Consider the following 15,218-nt stretch of genomic DNA (forward strand, 5'->3'; position numbering starts at 1 on the left):
AAGGGAAGAGAAGTATCGAGATAGACCATGTGAAGGTGAGAGAGGGGCGGAAATTGGAAGCAAAAGTCGATAAATGTTTCCAGGTCCAGACAAGAGCATGAAGCGACACTGGTACAGTCATCGATGTAATGGAAAGTAGTAGTAGGACTGGAACAAGGAATGTTCCCCATAACTCACAAAAAGACAGGCATAGCTGGGGCCCAGGCCGGTACACATAGCCGCACCTTTTATTTACAGGAAGTGAGACAAGTTAAAGGACAAATTGTTGAGTGACAGAACAAGTTCAGCCAGGTGGAGGAGATTGGTGGAGTACAGGGATTGTTCAGGTTTTTGCTCAAGGAAGAAGTGGAGAGGCCTAAGACCATCATGGTGGAAGATGCAGGTGTCCAGAGTGAAGAGGAGATGGTTAGGGCTAGGAAACTGGAAATTGTTGATAGCGCATCAGAGAAATCGCGAATGTAGGTGGGAAGAAACTGGACAAGGGAAGAGTGGATGTAGCCAAAATAAGAAGAAATGAGTTCCCTGGGGCAGGAACAGACTGACACAATGGGCGTACCAAGGCAGGAGGTCTTGTTTGTATATTTTGGGAAGAGGACACTGAGATTGGAAACCGTGGAGGGAAGATCTCCAGAGTCGATCTGATGGTCCCAGTAACAATGATGTGTGGTGATCAAATCTGCTGACAAGGATGGTGCAGAGGCTGAGCAGCAACTCTCAGACATTTCCTCCTTCCTGCCCCTGGACCATGATCCTACACAACCACCAAAACATTTTTTGTCCCGATGCAACAAAAACCCTCCCCCATCAGGTCAACTGTCACTTGTTCTTACGTTTTTCTTTCTCTGAGCACTGACCGTTATTCTCCCGTTATCACATTCAATTTTCTACTCTGCTGCAGTCAATCAATCGCAGTTCTACCTTGTTTTAACTCTGAAGTAGAGTAATGTGGACTCGAAGCATTACTCTGTTGTCTCTCTCCACAAATGCTGCCTGCGTTGCGGAAATCTTACAGCATTTTCTGTTCTTGTAGCTGTTTCACATGCAAGTCCCCCTCCAAATCACGCACCATCCTGACTTGGAATTATACTGCAGTTCCTTCACTGTTGCTAGGTCAAACTCCTGGAACTCCCTTCCTAACAACTCTTGGGTTTACCTACACCACATGGACTGCAGCAGTTTAAGAAGGTGGCTCATTGTCACTATCTTTAAGGCATTTGGGGTTGGGCAATAAATGCTGGCCTAGCCAGCCATGCTCACATCCCATGAATGAATTTATTAAAAACTGATGCAACCCTGTCTGGCTTGTACAGATGCTTTCTCCTTCAGAATCAACGCTAGTGCATCATGAATCCAAAGCACTCCTTCACTATCTCTCCATCCACACATTCATCTGCACTGTCTACCTTATTGGCATACATCAGCAAATAGCACTGGGAGTGTCATAGAATCACAGAATCCCTACTGTGCAGAAGGAGGTGATTCGGCCCATCGAGTCTGCACCAACCCTCTGAAAGGGCACCCTACCTAGGCCCACTCCCCTGCCCAATCCCTGTAACCCCATAACCCTACCTGACCTGCACATCCCTAAGGGGAAATTTAGCTTGGAAAATCCACCTAACCTGCACATCTTTGGACTATGGGAGGAAACTGGAGCACCCGAGAAAACACACACAGAAATGGGGAGAAAGTGCAAACTCCACAGACAGTCAGCCAGAATTTAACTCCGGACCCTGGTGCAGTGAAGCAGCAGTGCTAACCACTGTGCCACCGTGCTGTTCTATCCTGTACACAAGAAATAGCCAAATCCTAGCTGGCCAATTACAGCCCCAATAGTCTACTCTCGATTATCAGTACAGTGATGAAACGGGCTATCAACAGTGTTATCAAGTGGCAATTAATCAGCAATAATCTCACTGACACGCACTTTGGGTTCCACCAGAGTCACTCTGCTCCTGACCCCATTGCAGTAATGGTTCAAACATAGACAACAGAGGTGAGGTGCGAGTGACTGGCTTGACATCAAGGCAGCATTTGATTGAGTGTGGCACCAGGGAACCCGAACAAAATGGAGTCAATGGGAATCATGGGGAAAACCTCCTGGTTGGAATCATAACTGTTATAAAGGAAGATGGTGGTTGGAGATCAATTATATCAGCTCCAAGACATCACTGCAGATGTTCCTCAGGGTAGTGTCCTAGGCGCAACCACCTTCATCATCAAAGACCTTCATTCTATCATACGGTCAGAGTGGGGATGTTTGCTGATCACTGCACAATGTTCAACACCATTCGTGACTCCTTAGATACTGAAGCAGTCTATATTCAAATGTAGCAAGACGTGGACAATATTCTGAAAAATGGCAAGTAACATTCACGCCGCACATGTGCCAGATAATTACCATCTCCAATAAGTGAGAATCTAAACTTTGCTAACTTCACATTCAATGGCATTACCATCGCTGTATCCCCCACTATCAACTTCCTGGGCGTTAACTTTGACCAGAAACTGAACTGTACCAGCCTTAAAAATACTGGGCTGGATTCTCCGATTCTGGGGCTATGTCCACACCCCGGCGTGGGAACGGTGGCGTTTTACGCCAGAAAAATTGGCGCAAATGGCCACCGATTCCCTGTTTTTCTGGGGGCTTGCAGGACCGAAGGGTAGAGCATCTGGCTCTAGCTGTCGATGTGCCCCGGAGAATTGCCGGGTCAGTGGGCGCGCATGCGCACAGCGGCGACCTACAGCGACCCCGCCGTCCTACATGGCGGACGCAGGCCGCGGACCAGGCCCGTGAAATAGTGCCCCCCTTTGGACGGCTCACACACCCCATATAACCCCCCACAGTGCAGTGCCCTCAGCCCCGAATAATGTCCCCCCTGTCCGCGAATCGGTCGTCCCCCGACTGGCGGCACTGGACTGAGTCCGCAGCTGCCACGCTGAGTTTCCGATGGATGAGACCATGAGAGACCCCCGCTGTCGGGAACTTGACCGGTGGGGCCGGAGCATAGGGGGGGCGGGTTTGGCAATGTCCTGAGGCTGTCGATACATGACGTGACGACTTTGGAGAGGGCGGAGCATCGCAGCACGGTCGCATAGTGGGCAGCACTGTTGCTTCCCAACTCCAGAGTCCCAGGTTCGATTCCTGGCTTGGGTCACTGTCTGTGTGGAATCTACACATTCTCCCAGTGTCTGCGTGGGTTCCTCCGGGTGCTCCAGTTTCCTCCCACAAGTCCCTAAAGACATGCTGTTAGGTAATTTGGACATTCCAAATTCTCCCTCCGTGTACCCAAACAGGTGCCGGAGTGTGGCGACGAGAAGATTTTCACAGTAACTTCATTGCAGTGTTAATGTAAGCCTATTTGTGACAATAAAGATTATTAGAATTTGGTCAGAAACTTGGATTCTCCAGCCGTTTGCAGAACGCGATTTCAGCATTGGCTACCGTGGAATCCAGCCCGCTGTATCTACACGAGCAGGTCAAAGGATAGGAATCCTGTCGCAAGCAACTCACCTCCTTACTTCCCAAAGTCCTTGTCCATCATCTACAACACGCAAGTCAAGAGTGTCATGAAATACTCTCCACTCACCTGGACGAGTGCAGCTCCAACAACACTCAAGAACCTCAACACCATGCAGGACAAAGCCCTCTTACATAGAACAGTACAGCACAGAACAGGCCCTTCGGCCCGCGATGTTGTGCCGAGCAATGATCACCCTACTCAAACCCACGTATCCACCCTATACCCATAACCCAACAACCCCCCCCCCCTAACCTTACTTTTTTTTAGGACACTACGGGCAATTTAGCATGGCCAATCCACCTAACCCGCACATCTTTGGACTGTGGGAGGAAACTGGAGCACCCGGAGGAAACCCACGCACACACGGGGAGGACGTGCAGACTCCACACAGACAGTGACCCAGCCGGGAATCGAACCTGGGACCCTGGAGCTGTGAAGCATTTATGCTAACCACCATGCTACCGTGCTACCCCTTCCACCACTGAAGAACAGTAGCAGCAGTGTTCACCATCCACAAGATGACTGTAGGAACTGACAACGGCTCTTTAGACAGAACCTTCTGAATCCACGACCACCACAATCCAGAAGGACAAGGGCAGTCAATACCTGGGAACACCACCACCTGGAGATTCCCCTTCAAGTCATTCGCCATCCTGACTTGGAAATATATTGCCGTTGCTTCGCTGTCGCTGGGTCAAAATCCTGGAATTTCCTCCCTAACAGCACTGTGGTGTACCTACACTTCAGGGACTACAGCAGTTCAAGGAGGCAGCTCACTGCCACCTTCTCAAGAGAAACTATGGCTGGGCAATAAAAGCTGGCCTAGCCAGCGACGCCCCCATCCCATCAATGAATTTTTGAAAACTACCCTTGAGGTACGTCTTTGAATTTATTTCCAAGCTCTCAAAAATCTGCCTCCAGGGCCTCAGCCTTTCTGCTTATTTCATTGGTACCAATATGGACCATAACCTCTCGCAGATCACCTTTCTCCCCATAGGGGTGGCACGGTAGCACAGTGGTTAGCACTGTTGCTTCACAGTGCCAGAGACCCAGGTTCGATTCCTGGCTTGGGTCACTGTCTGTGCGGAGTCTGCACGTTCTCCCCATGTCTGCGTGGATTTCCTCCGGGTGCTCCCACAAGTCCCGAAAGACATGCTTGATAGGTGAATTGGACATCGAATTCTCCCTCCGTTTATCCGATCAGAAGCTGTGGTTTGGCGACCAGGGGATTTTCACAGTAACTTAATTGCAGTGTTCATGTAAGCCTACTTGTGACAATAAAGATTGAAAGCGAGTCTCAGCAGTAGTGTGCATGAGACTACCATTGATATCGGAAAAACCCATTGGGTTCACTAATATACTTTAGGGAAGGAAACCTGCCATCCTTACCTGGTCTAATCAACGTAAGACTCCAGACCCACAGCAGTAAGGTTCTTAACTGCCCTTTAAAATAGCCTAGTGAGCCATTCAGTTCATGGGCAATTAAGGATGGGGCCATTATTGCTGACCTTCCAAGTGATGTCCACATTCCATGAAAGAACTGCAAAATGAACTGTAGTTGACACCAGCACAGGTTTATTAATGCAGGGATTATTTTGTCCTCACTTTAGCACCATAAATAAAATAGAGATCAATGTATACTTGAAAATATGTTTTAGGTTGAAAACTAGTCTCTAATAAGCCACGTTATTTTTATTATCAAAAACTAGTCTTTAATAATTAATTGGCTAAAATGTCAAAAATAGGATACTTTCCTTATTTTTTTTTTAATAAACAATTTTATTGAGGTAGTTTTTGGCTTTATAAACAGTTACAGACATCATCAGAAAGAAAGCAAAAAAGGCAAAAATGTGCAAACATCCACGTACTTTCAATACTTCCATCGTAACATATTGCACAAGCTTGCTCCCCTCCCACCGGTACTACCCGCCATATTTTCCCTCCTACTCTACTCTACTCTACCCCCCCCCCCCCCCCCCCCCCCCCCCCCCACCCCCCTGCTGACGCTCACTCTCCCGCAAAGAAGTCAATAAATGGTTGCCACCTCCGGGTGAAGCCCTGCACAGATCCCCTCAAGGCGAACTTAATTTTTTCCATCCCCAGGAAACTCGACATGTCTGCAAGCCACCACTCAGTCTTCGGGGGCTTTGAGTCCCTCCACACCAATAATATTCGTCGCCGGGCTATCAGGGAAGCAAAGGTCAAAACATCGGCCTCTTTCTCCCCCTGGACGCCCGGGTCTTCCGAAACCCCAGAAATTGCCACCCCTGGACTCATCACCACCCTTGTTTTTAGCACCTGGGACATGACCCCCGCAAATCCCTCCCAGTACCCCCTCAGCTCAGGGCATGCCCAAAACATGTGAACGTGGTTCACTGGTCCTCCCGCGCACCTAGCGCATTTGTCCTCTATCCCGAAAAATTTGCTCATCCGAGCCACCGTCATATGGGCCCGGTGAACGAACTTAAATTGGATCAGCCCGAGCCTAGCACATGTCGCGGTCGAATTTACCCTACTCATGGCCTCTGCCCACAGCCCATCCTCCATTTCCCCGCCTAGCTCCTCCTCCCATTTAAGTTTCAGTTCCTCTGTCTGGTACCCTTCCTCCTTCATAAGCACCTTATATATACCTGAGACTCTGCCCTCCCCTTCTTCCCTCCTAGAGACTATTCTGTCGAGGCCATTGGCGGGAGGCGTGGGAAAGATGGGACCTGTCTACGAACAAAGTCCCGCAACTGTAGGTATCTAAAATCATTTCCCCTTACCAACCCAAATTTCTCCTCCAAGCTCCTCAAACTCGCGAAGCTCCCTTCCAGGAACATATCACCCACCCTTCCCGCCCCCGCCCGCCGCCATACTCTGAACCCCCCATCCATACTGCCGGGGGCAAACCGATGGTTGTCACAGATTGGCGCCCAGACAGACGCCCCCATCTCCCCCACATGCCTCCTCCACTGGCCCCATATCCACAGGGTCACCACCACTACCGGGCTGGTGGTGTACTTGGCCGGCGGTAGAGGAGTCGTGACCAGTGCTTCCAAGCTGGAGCCCCTGCACGAAGCCGCCTCCACCCGCTCCCAAATAGACCCCGTACCCACCATCCACTTCCTTAACATAGCGATGTTGGCCGCCCAGTAATAATTGATCAGACTCGGCAAAGCCAGCCCTCCCTCGCTGCGGTTCCTCTCCAACATTGCCTTCTTCACCCGCGGGGATTTTCCCGCCCAGACAAAGCTCATGATCAGCCCGTTAACTCTTTTGAAGAAGGACTGTGGGATAAAGATCGGGAGGCACTGAAAAATAAACAAAAATCGAGGGAGGATTGTCATCTTTACAGTCTGCACCCTCCCTGCCAGCGACAGCGGGAGTGCACCCCATCTCCGAAACTCTCCCTTCATTTGTTCCACCACCCTGGCCAAATTTAACTTGTGCAGCCTGCCCCAGTCTCGTGCCACCTGGATTCCCAAATACCGGAAATTTTCCTCAACCAGCCTAAACGGTAGCCCTCTCAATCTGTTCTCCTGGCCCCTTGCCTGGACCACAAACATTTCACTCTTGACCGTATTTAATTTGTATCCTGAGAACTGGCCGAACTTCCTCAGCATTCCCAGTATAGTTCCCATCCCGGCCACTGGGTCCGACCCTGTGTTCAACCCCACCCCTCACCATCCCCTTCCAACCCTCTGCGGCTCTCAGCGCAATCGCCAGCGGCTCTATGGCCAGCGGAAACAGCAGCGGGGAGAGCGGGCAGCCCTGTCTGGTCCCTCGGTACAACCTAAAGTACTCCGACACTTCTCTGTTAGTCCTGACGCTGGCCCTCGGGGCCTGATATAATAATTTGATCCAATCCACCAATCCCTCCCCGAACCCAAACTGTCCGAGCACCTCCCATAGATAGTCCCACTCCACCCGGTCAAAGGCCTTCTCGGCGTCCATTGCCACCACTACCTCCACCTCTACCCGCCGGGGGCGTCATTATCACATTGAGTAATCTCCTCAAATTGGCCGCCAGCTGCCTACCTTTCATGAACCCCGTTTGATCCTCCCCAATCACCTCCGGTACACAGTCCTCCATTCTACCCGCCAGTACCTTTGCCAGGAGCTTGGCTCTAAATTAATCAGGGAGATTGGCCTGTAGGACCCGCACGCCTCCGGGTCTTTACCCCGCTTCAATATCAGAGATATGGTGGCTTGTGACATTGTCGGCGGCAGGGTCCCTCTGTCCCTTGCCTCATTAAAAACCTTCGCCAAGACCGGGCCCACCAGCTCAGAGAACTTCCTATAAAACTCTACTGGGTATCCATCCGGCCCCGGGGACTTCCCCGACTGCATAGCCTTAAGGCCCCCCAATACCTCCTCTACTCTAATCGGGGCCCCCAGCTCTTCCACTCGCCCCCCACCAACTGTTGGGAATGTAAACCCGTCCAGAAACCTTTTCATCCCCTCCGGTTCTTCCGGCGGCTCCGAAGTGTACAGCTTACGATAGAAGTCCCGGAATACCCTATTCAATGCTGCCGGGTCCTCCACTTTGCGCCCCCCCTCGTCCCTCACTCTACCTATTTCCCTGGCCGCCTCCCTCCTCCTGAGTTGCTGCGCTAACAGTCTGCTAGCCTTTTCCCCATGCTCGTACACCACTCCTCTCGCCTTCCTAAGCTGTTCCACGGCCCTGCTCGTGGATAGTGGCCCCAGTTCCGCCTGTAGTCTCTGCCTCTCCCTGAATAAAACCTCCCCCGGGGACTCCGCGTGCTCTTCATCTATCCGACCCATTTCCCTGACCAATCTATCCATCTCTGCCCGGTCTGCCGTGGCTCTGTGGGCCCCAATTGAAATCAGCTCCCCCCCGCACTACTGCCTTTAGCGCCTCCCACAAGGTCGCCGCTGAGACCTCCCCCGTGTCATTCACCTGCAGGTAATTTTTTATGCATTTCCGAAGCCTCTCGCAGACCCCCTCCTCCGACAGCAGTCCCACATCTAGCCTCCATTTCGGGCGTCGATAGCTCGCTCCCCCGAACTGCAGGTCCACCCAATGCGGGGCATGGTCTGAAATGGTAATTGCTGAGTATTCCGTGTTCTTTACCTCCCCCATACAGTCCCTGCTTAGTACAAAGAAATCTATCCTGGAATATACTTTATGGACGTGTGAGTAAAACGAGTAGCCCCTTCCTGTTGGCTGTCTATCTCTCCAGGGGTCCACTGCCCCCATTTGCTCCATAAGCCCTTTCAGCTCCCTTGCCATTGCTGAGAGTCTACCCGTTCTGGGATACGACCGATCCAAAGTCGGCTCAAGGACCATGTTAAAGTCCCCTCCCATTATTAGCCTGCGAGAATCCAGGTCCGGGATCTTCCCCAGCACTCTTTTAATGAAGTCCACGTCATCCCAGTTCGGGGCATATATATTCACCAGCACCACTCTTCTCCCCTCCAGTCTGCCCCGTACCATCAGGTATCTGCCCCCCCTGTCTGCGGATATGCCCTCTGCCTCAAATTACACGCGCTTGTTGATCATGATTGCCACCCCTCTGGACTTCGAGTCCAAGTCCGAGTGGAAGACCTGGCTAATCCAGCCCTTCCTTAGCCTGGTCTGGTCCGACACTTCCAGATGTGTCTCCTGCAACATAATTACGTCCGCCCTCAGGGCCCGCAAGTGCGCGAACACCCGCGCCCTCTTAACTGGCCCATTCAGTCCCTTGACGTTCCAGGTGATCAGCCTGGTCGGGGGGGCACATCCCACCCCCCCCCACCCCCGTCGGTCAGCCATAGCCTTTCTCGGGCCGGCCCCTGGCCCGTGCATCGCGCCATTCCTGGCCCGCCCTTTGGCTGCCTCCACCCTCGACCTCCTTTCCAGTGCCTATTTCAAGTCCCTCTCCCGTCAGCAGAAAAACCCCCCCTTCCCCTAACCCTATCCCCCGATACCCCCACCCCTGCCATCTACTGGCTGTAACTTCCCCCCCCATCTGACTCCCTTGACTAGCCAATCTGCTAGCCCGGTGACTCAACACTCCGGCGCCTTCCTGTCTCATTCCCATTGTTTCCCCGTCCTCCTCCCCACCCACTGGGGCAAGCCGGCTCCAGTGTCTTCTGCAAGCTGCACAAAAAGCACAAACCAGCTCAAACAGGGAAAAAAAAACCCACAGAAAAAAGAGAAAAAGCACATAAATATATACCCAACCCCCCCCCCCCCCCCCCCCATAAGAAACTAGAGAGACCACAAAAAAAACAAAAACAAAAAAAAAAGTGGGGGTTAACCCCCCAAACCAATGTCCATGAACAAAGGAAAGAGTCTCAAATGTTCCGCTTGGCCCAGCAAACCGTTGAGCAGCAGTCCAGGCACATTCGGCGTTCCTTCCCACAGAAATCCTCGGGCCCTAACTCGCGTCCTTGGGGCCTCCTTTCGGGACCAGCCCCAAGTCCCTCACAAAATCCATCGCTTCTTCGGGCTCGGAGAAGTCGTGGTGTTGACCCTGGTGCGTGACCCATAGCTGAGCTGGGAACAGCAGACCAAACTTCACGTGCTTCTTGAACAGCACCTCCTTGACATTCTTAAAGGCTGCTCGCCGCCGAGCCACCTCCTGGCTTAGGTCCTGATAAATGCGGAGAACACTGTTGTTCCACGTGCTGCTCCTGGCGCTCTTTGCCCACTGCAGCATCCGCTCCTTGTCCACGAACCTGTGGAACCTAATCACCATCGGGCGGGTGGGGGGGTCCGCCCGGCCGCCCCTGCCTTGCCTGCACTCTGTCTGCCCCCTCCAGCTCCAGCGGTCGCGGAAAGGCTTCGGCCCCCATCAGCTGCTTCAGCAGGTCTGCTACAAACGCTGCAGCATCAGCTCCCTCAGCCCCCTCCGGGAGGCCGACCATCCGCAGATTGTTCCTGCGGACTCTATTCTCCAGCTCCTCCACTCTGTCTAGCAGTCTTCTCTGCCGCTCTTTCAGGCCGTCAACTTCTAGCGCTGCAACCGTTTACGCATCCGCCTGCTCCTCCACCGCCTCTCCCAGCTCCTTAACTTTAACATCCTGGGCGTCCAGCCTCTGGTTCAGCTGATCCACCGCTTTCTGGATTGGGTCCAAGCTGTCCCGCTTCAGCACTTCAAAACTGGACTTCATTACCTGGAGCATGTTATCCAGCGCCAGCTGGATTGCTGAGTCCGGGGTCCGTGTGTCCGCCATCTTAGGTCCCAGGTAATTTTCTTCAGGTCCTTGTCTCTGTCCCTTTTTCTCCTTCTTCTTCTGCCTTCTGGAATCCTGCTGTCCCATGTGCCGCAGCCCGCTCCTCAGCACCTTCGCTGCCGCCTTCCTTCGCCCAGCTCCTTAAATCTTACCTTCTGGGCATCTGAAGTGGGTCCAAGCTGACCCTCTTCAGCAACTCCAAACTTTTTTTCCTTGTCCTGGAGGAAGGAAGGTCCGTGGGTCTGCCATCTTACCCTTCAGGTCAGTTTCCTCCTTGCCTCCGTCTCTCTCTCTCTCTCTTTCTTCCTCTATCTGCTGACCTCCCACGCTTCCATCTGCTGCAGCCTGCTCTCCTCTTCTTTCCCGGCAGCCTTTTTGCCGCCCCCGTGGTCCCGCTATCGCGGGGAATCAGCTGCTCAGCCCCGCCGGAGTGAGAGCCCGCCGAATGTGCGGCTCACTCGGACATCGCCGCCACCGGAAGTCCGATACTTTCCTTATTAAATGGATGAGTTAAGTTTCTCTGAAATGAAACATTGCTCTTTGGAATTTTAATTTTCAGATAATCTCAACTTCTGATTGAATGTGCAGTACAGTGTTACTTGCTGTGACACTAATGGCTAGTTTCCTCTATAAAAATGTATTATGCTATACCCACAGTGGCTTGTCCATTTATAGATTAACGTGCCCTATCATGTGCTGCACAGTAAAATTTAAAATTATAATAATTTTCTGGTTAAGAGGACTGCATAGTTGAGCCATGTGGAACAGCAATTGATTTGTGGTCTGTGTTGAGTTAGTTGATTTCAGCTGGTGCTGCAGTGGCATTTGAGCCTCGGGGGTCAGGGAGAGGAAACTTTGCCAATATTTTAGTTGTTGATTGGTATGCAGCATTTCTTGCTAAAAGTGTATGCGCCAGAGTGGGATCAGGCTGGGCTGCGAATCCTTCCAGTACCAAATACTTGAATTAATTGGTCTTCATTATAGATCTGCCTTGTTTTTGCATCCATTTATCTCCTTTTGCACTGTCTGCCTATCCAATCTAATCTTCAATGCTGATTTAGCTTTACCTCAACCTCTAAATCCAGTTGTGAATTTCCCATCCTGTATTTTTTAAAAAATGTTTGTTTTGCTCTCTTGTAAATCTTTTAACATCCAACCTTGAAATTATGGTTCCTCAACTTACTTCTTCCATCTACTTTTTCACCTTTCAAATTCTCAAACACCTTTTATTGCTGTATAATCTGCATTTTAAAAAACATTTCCAGGTTTTTCAAGACTTTATTTTTATTAATATTTCCTCATACTTGGCAGCATTCCAATGAAACTGCTTTGTACACTCACTAAAAGCTGAATATCCTTCTTATAATGTGGAAGCCAATACTGGAGTACTCTAACTGAGATTTCATTTAGGTTTATATAGCCTATTCATTACCTCTTTGCTTTTGAATTTTGTGCTTCTTGTGATGAAATCTAGATTTCCATGAGCTTTTTTATAAATAGCCTCACTCAATCTGTGATGCTACTTTTTGTAATGTGAATCTGTGCTCCCAAATCCTGTAGCTCTTCCACAGCACTGAGTCTGGAATGGACAAGATTTTGCTGATAGCATACTTGGTTATTTGTGCACATATGGGGGTACAGCAACTTGAACGAGGGACACATGTTTTCCCTTTTCTGCCTCTTTTATCTCTTTCCTCTCTTGATAAAGATTTAATAAAATCTTTCTTTCCCTCACTTTATTTTTCCTCTGACATTGAGTTCACCCACTCTAATTTACACTTCATTTTTAGTCTGTTAATTTCACAATCTGCTGGTTAAGGAATTAGTTGCACAGTTGCTTTCCTAGTTCAATCTGGTCTTAAATGCACTATTTTCCCTGCAGTACAGTATCAGCTTGCAGTTTCAGCAACTTGCCATGCAAAAGTTAAAACACCTAACCTAGCAATGGCATGCCTAATGAAGGTCAGATGCTATTTGATAGCATGTTTTCAAAATGAGGGGCAGCACGGTGGCGCAGTGGTTAGCACTGCTGCATCACGGCATGAGGTCCCAGGTTCGATCCTGTCTCTGGGTCACTGTTCATGTGGTGTTTGCATATTCTCCCTGTTTTTGCGTGGGTTTCGTCCCCACAACGATGTGCAGGATAGGTGGATTGGCCACGCTAAATTGCCTCTTAATTGGGAAAAAATTAATTGGGTAATCTAAATTTATTTATTTATTTTTAAAAATGTATCTCTTGCACTCTGCCAATTTGTTGCCTTTTAACCTAAACTAAATTGTCTACATTTTCCTTTTATCATCACAATATAGATAACTTGCCCTCAACCATTTAATATTCATTTTCTTACCAATGTCTTCCAGTGGAGCAGTGCTCCCTCAGTACACCAGGGAGTGTCCGGTCTGAATTTTGGGGCTTGAGTCCACAACTGACACTGGTGGGAATGATGATGACTGAGAATCTGCTTCAAATGCTACCTTTTACCCAAGAAGATGCTTTAATTATGTCTGCCCCAACCCTTTATTCCTCAATCTTCATAAGAAATTAATTCAACTAATGATGCAATGAATAATCACTTGGGATGCTGGACTTTAAAGCACAGAGCATGTTATACTAAGCCTAAAACACCTGTATAGCTCAGCTGGAGTATTGGAAACCATATTTTGAAAGGACTTGAAGGTTTTGGAGAGGGAACATAAGCCATTTAATAAAATGATTCCAGGGGTCAGGGATTGCAATTATTTGGAGAAACTGGAGAAGGTGGGACTATCCTTCTTAGATCAGAGAAGGCTAAGAGGAGATTTGATGGCGAAATTTAAAATCATGAAGGGGTTTGAAGTTGAGTCCATTGTTCCTCAACCAACATCAATAAAACAGGTGATCTGGTCATTATCATTTGCTTCATGAGACCTTTCCTACATTGCAACAGTGACTACTTCAAAATTGCCCACTGGCTGTAAAGTTCTTTGGAACATGGGAAAAGTACCAGAAATATGCAAGTTTTTTTTTGTAATTTCTCTGTTTAATAGTTTTACCAGCAAATGAGCACCTACCTAATTCAGATGTAGCCAGGCATAATTAAACAACAAAATACTGCAAAAGCTGGAAATTAACATGAAAAATAGAAAATGCTGGAAAAGTCAGCAACGTCATCTGTGGAGAGAGAAACAGAATTAACGTTTCAGGCTGATGACCTTTTGCCAGAACTGAAGAAGACATTAGAAATGTAACAGAAATTAAACAAATGTTGAGGCATGGAAAAGGGATCGAGGAACAAAGAACAATGGGGAAAGTCTGTGACGGGTGGAAGGCACAAAAGCTTAAATGGCAAAAGGAAATTGTGCTTCCTTTTTGCAAGGCAAAAGGTAAAATGGGATGCCTGAGAAAATGGGGGCAGAGATTATGATCTGAAATTGTTGAACTAATGTTGGGTTTGGAAGGCTGTAAATGAACGATGAGGTGCAGTTTGTTTCCCCAGCTAATTTTGATCTTCATTGGAATAGTGCAGTATTCCGAGGACTCAGATGCCAGAGTGGGATGGGATGGAGAATTAAAATGGCAGGTGATTACAAGCTCAGTCTTATACTTGTGGGCTTAATAGATGATCACCTAAATGTATTTGATCTTCCTATTGTGGAGGAAACTCCACCCTCAAAAGAAATATATCAGCATTGATTCTATAGTTGAAAAAGCGACAATCTATACCCTCCAGAGTTTCCAAACAGTCATGGGCATGCCATCACTCAAACTTCAACTCAAGGAAGGGGTAGTTATGTTGTTGCTAGGAAACATGAATCCTTAACATGGACTTTGTCATTGATCAAGATTGGTGGTTAGCAACTGTTTACCTGATGATAGATGCTGAAATTACAGCAGGCAAATTTCATTGAAATAACATTTCTCAAACAAACTAGAGCCATCAGATGTAAACCTGGCTTTTCAACTCGAGACAAAACAATTCCCAATTAGACTTTAATGTTCTATGACCATAAACAAATCATCCAACCAGACTCTTGAAGGAATTTGTATGTAGAAGGAAAAGGGCAGTAGACACATGGGAACACATTTACCTGGAAATTTCCCTTCAGGCCACTTAGCATCCTGACTTGGAAATATTTTGCCATTCCGTTACTGTAAAAATCCTGGAACTGCTTCCCTAACAGCACAGTGGGTGTACCTCCACAATATGGATTGCACCAGTTTAAGAAGGCAGCTCACCACTACCACCTCAAGGACAATTGGAAATGGGCAATAAATGCTGACCTAGCCAGCGACACCTACATCCCATAAATGAATTTTTAAAATTGTCCTTTAACCTCTATCCATACTAATATATTACCCCCATCCCATGATCCTTTATCTTGTGTGATGACATTTTGTTTGGCACCTTACTGAATGCATTTTAAAAATTCACATTTACTTTACCTATCTTGCTCAAAAAGGTTTTAATAGATTTGTCAAACACAATTTCCACTGCCAAAATATATCATGATTTTCTTGGTGTCTTGTTACCAGTTCCGTATAATGGATTCCAG

The 15,218-nt window shown here is 48.7% G+C and overlaps 1 protein-coding gene across 14 annotated transcripts in view; it reads left to right on the forward strand.

Moving 5' to 3' along the window:
- fcho2 (FCH and mu domain containing endocytic adaptor 2) overlaps positions 1 to 15,218 on the forward strand; it is a 261,675-nt gene that overhangs the window by 14,495 nt on the left and 231,962 nt on the right. The window lies entirely within an intron of this gene.

This window comes from Scyliorhinus canicula, chromosome 8, assembly GCF_902713615.1.
Source record: "Scyliorhinus canicula chromosome 8, sScyCan1.1, whole genome shotgun sequence".
Taxonomy (NCBI): domain Eukaryota; kingdom Metazoa; phylum Chordata; class Chondrichthyes; order Carcharhiniformes; family Scyliorhinidae; genus Scyliorhinus; species Scyliorhinus canicula.